General features: G+C 45.2%; 1 pseudogene; it reads left to right on the top strand.

The window, feature by feature from the left end:
• The first annotated feature begins 763 nt into the window (after window positions 1-763).
• LOC145535615 (protein FAM209 pseudogene) lies at window positions 764-1,216 on the top strand (annotated as a pseudogene).
• Window positions 1,217-4,237: the final 3,021 nt, after the last annotated feature.

Genomic DNA, 4,237 nt, shown 5'->3' with positions numbered 1-4,237 from the left:
CTGTAAGGTTCTTCTGGTTTTGACAAATATGTAGTGTCATGTATCTTCCATAACATCATACAGAATAGTTTCACTGCCCTAAAACATCCTTTATGCCTGGAGAAGGAAATGGCAACCTACTCCGGTATTCTTGCCTGGGAAATCCCAGGGATTGAGGAGCTGGTGGGCTACTGTCCATGGGGTCTCAAGGAGTCACACACGACAGCGACTGAGTACAGTCATTTTTAAGAACAGTGTTGGCCACACAAAACACATCAGTGGCTCCTAGTTTGTGGCCTCTGGTTTAATATCTTACTTTCCCACTTGTCCCTCTGCTCCATAGGGGTACATGCCCATGGGGCTGCTCTGCTCAGCCCAGTGTTTGGATTCAACAAATGGAATAATGAAAATCGAAAACGGACCCACCCTCCCAGTAGAGCACCAGGTTCAGAAAGAATACATTGGCATGGAAATGGCATTCTGTCACTCCCCACCTCTTTTTCAATTGCCCTCTGGAAATTTCGCTATTTCCCTTTAAGCCCTACTCCCAGTTGACCCCTGCAAGCCTTCTTACCCTCGGCCCTGAAGTCATCACAATGGCCACATGGGTTCTGGTGGGGGCGGGGCCCTCTATGACGTCACCAAGGGCCCAGCCCTGGCTGGTCCTCAGTCTCCAGGTGCCAGGGCAAACCAGCGCACCAGGAGCTGTTTCCTCTCGGCTCACATGTGGTCCATCAAATGGTTCCTGTGCTTTTCCACGGGTGTTACCTGTGTCTGCGCCTTAATGTTTACTTCTCTGAGAGAGAGAGCCGAAGAAATCCAGGGGAAGATGCTCTGCGGAGGATACAGTCTAATTCAGCAAAATCAACCAGAGCATGCCCGAGACTGGCTTAAGATCATGTTTCCCTGGCTTTTCTTCATTGTGCTCATGTATGTGACAGTGAAGTTGATGGGAGAGAGTGGTGAGAGTAATGTGCAGACTCCTCCTGCCTGTCAGGGCGGTTCATTTGGCTCTCCGGGACAGAAAAAGAAAAATGCTTCCCCAGACAAAGACTATATGTTTGCCACCTTAACCCAGCTGGAGATGGACCTTGTGAAATTTGTGTCCAGGGTGCGGAATCTGAAACTTGCCACGGCAACCTGCAGTAACCTCAATGCTCCCAATGTCGAGGTTCCTGCAGACGCACACAATAACATTACACTGTATGAACTCTGGTGCGACGAAGACTCCGATTGAGTGGATTTGTATGTCAGAGTAGGAGAGGAATTGTTGATTGTTGACATACCTTATCCAAACTAATAAAACTATTCTGAAGCAAAAGAAAAAAGCCTCTGATATTTTTTATTTGCTCTACAGTTTGACCTTTTCCAGAGTGTCGTATAATTGGCAGCATGCAGTGTATAACCTTTTCCAGACTAGCTTATTTTACTTTATAACATTCATTCAGATTTCATCCATCTCTTTTTGTGATTTGCTAGCTAATTTCTTTTTATTCTTGAATAATATTCTGCTATGTTGATGTACCAAAGTTTGTTTACCCAGTCGTCTACTAAAGGACACTTTGGTTGCTTCCAATTTGTGGGTGAGAGAGAGAGAGTATGAATTAAGCTGTTATAAAATTCATGTGCATGTTTTTGTGTGGGTATTAACTAGCAAATCATTTGATGAGCAGTCTAGGAGTGTAATTGATAGATCATGTGGTATGACAATGTTTAGCTCTGTAAGAAATTGCTTCCAAAGTGATTCTACCATTTTGCAATCCCACTAACAAGGAATGAGAGTTCCTGTGGTTCCTCATCTTTGCCAGTAATTGGTTTGTCAGATTTTTGTATTTGACCATTCCAATAAGTGTGTAGTGGTATCTCATTATTTTAGTTTCACCAGTCTACTCTAAAAAGTTATCTTATTTCCGTATTTCCATTGCAGCATTTCCATTGTGTTTTATTACCATAAATTCTTCAGGAGTTTTATCTTTAATCTGAGGTTTAAATAGATCTACTGCTCAGCAGAACTTCTGCTGCTGTTTATACCATCAGTGATTATTTTGCTTAAATAGTCTTCTAATAATATTTTCATGAAGGACTCATAACTTGAAATCATGTATAACACTGAGCACGTTTTTGAGAGAGGGCAACAGGCAGGAAGGCCAGGGGTCTCCAAATGGAGGAAATAGGCTGCAAGTGTCAAACATTTTATCTCTCTTAAGCGGCAGGAAAAAACAAACTAGCGATATTTTTTCCCTTCTCTATACAAATTTGAGAGGTTTCTCTTAAAATACTGTGTTGCCATGACACCTGGTTTCAGCTGAAGTTAACTACTCTCAAACTTTGAGTTAACCAATGCATTTTTCTTATGGAAATGTTTGTCTTAAGCTATGTTAATGTACTGTGCATTTACCCCAAACACTGTCTTTCGCCTAAGGCTCAGAACCTACTTGGCAAACCAGTATGTTATACTCAGACATTGTTCCCCTAATCTATGTAAATGAAACTATTTGCATGATCTGCCTTTCTGCAAAATTCAAGTCAATCCTTTTATGGCCTGGAATGTCCGGTGCCCAGATTATTCGAAAATACATCTTATGGATGAGGGGTGTGGTGTCACTCTGAGTTGAAGACATTCCTTTCTTACATTAACAAACTGCTAGTGACTATATAACATCCAGCTGAAGACTAGCAGGGAGGTACTCTTTCTGCCCCCTTCTGATGCCTATGTCAGCTTTCTCTATCTCCTTTATACTTTAATAAAACTTGATCACACCAAAGCTCTGAGCGATCCAGCCTCGTCTCTGGCCCAGGATTGAATTCTTCTCCTCCAGAGGCCAAGAATCCCGGCCGTTTTTCTGTGGCTCAGCAACACCCTTTCATCTTGCGGGCTCGTCCGGAATTCTTCACCACAAGGTAAGGATGCTTAGAGCTCTAGTTCTTTGTTCTCCGAGCGAACACGTTTTCTGCTGTACTTTACTAACTCTACGGCGTGCTTGTGTGAATCTGCGTGAAAGAAGTGAGGAGCCCTGCTCTGCGGTTCCGCGGTGACCTCATACGGCTTATGGCAGAAACCTGTCGGGGGTTTATACCGACCTGCCAATGCCAAGAGGCACCCAGTGTCTCCTTTGGGGACCGAGCAGAAATGGGCAAAGCGTGTGGACCGAACTCTCCTTTCTCGGTCAAACTTTTCGGTCTCTTTGACCATTTCATAGCTCCTTGGGAATTAGAAGTACTAACCTATCTGTCGGGTCATAGACTTTCAAGGGACTTGTGATCTATGCTGTTACTGTGTACTGTTCCTTGGGTCCCAAACTTGAGGTTGGTAGTCAGCAAGCGCCTAGCCTCGCTAGGAATCGAAAGTTTGGAAGCTAGATGGAGCTCTAGCTGCGGGAACATCTCTGAGGTTAAAAGTTACTCAGATTGGAACTGCAATGGATTTTTTTTCCTTTGGTAACACTGGCTCTTAGTGGCCCAGACGAGGCTCTTATACTGGTGTGGTGATGCTTGGAAGGAACATCTCAGTTTTATGTGCGCATTGGTCTTATTGTGGTCAGGAATATATTCAGGGTCGTGCACAGGCACTCAGGTGACAAATGTCTCCTCCAGCGGTCTTGGTCTGGGAGGCATTCTGGAAGGTTACTCTGATTGCACCCCGGGTGGCATCAGAGGCAAGCAAGGTTTTAACGGCGAGGAGCTGGACGTCAGTCAGGGATGCCATCAGGTCTACCCCTGGTGCATCCCCACCCCGTCTCGGTGGTAGAACCGGGAGGGACGAGTACGGCGCCTGCGTCGGTAAGGGACAGACTAAGTCCGACCAGAAAAAGAAAAGCTTTGGTGTCAAGTCTGTCTACACCCCCATCTAGAGCAGGGAGGGACGCCTCCGAGAGAAAGAGGGCGCTGGTCGCTTTTTTTCTCTCTTACAGATGGGAGCTAACAATTCCAGCCTCACTCCTTTGAACTGTATCCTGAAAAACTAGGATAGATTTGATCCCCAGGGCTTAAAGAAGACACACCTGGTCTTCCTATGTGATACTGCATGGCCGCGGTACCCACTGGAGGATGGCGAACGGTGGCCAGTTGGAGGGTCTCTTAAGTATAATACTGTTCTACAATTAGACCGGTTCTGTAAAAAAAACAAGAGAAATGGGTAGAAGTAGCATATGTGTTGCCCTTTTTCTCTCTGCGAAATATGCCAGACTTGTGTCCTAAGGGTGTAGGTTTGGGTGTGACACCTTCAGCTCCCTCCTGTCCTCCTACTTTGCCCCCATAC

The sequence above is a fragment of the Giraffa tippelskirchi genome, chromosome X (genome assembly GCF_054371585.1).
Source record: "Giraffa tippelskirchi isolate mGirTip1 chromosome X, T2T-mGirTip1v1.2.pri, whole genome shotgun sequence".
Taxonomy (NCBI): domain Eukaryota; kingdom Metazoa; phylum Chordata; class Mammalia; order Artiodactyla; family Giraffidae; genus Giraffa; species Giraffa tippelskirchi.
The sequence above is the reverse complement of the archived record's forward strand: the minus strand, read 5'-3'. Positions and strand labels throughout refer to the sequence as shown.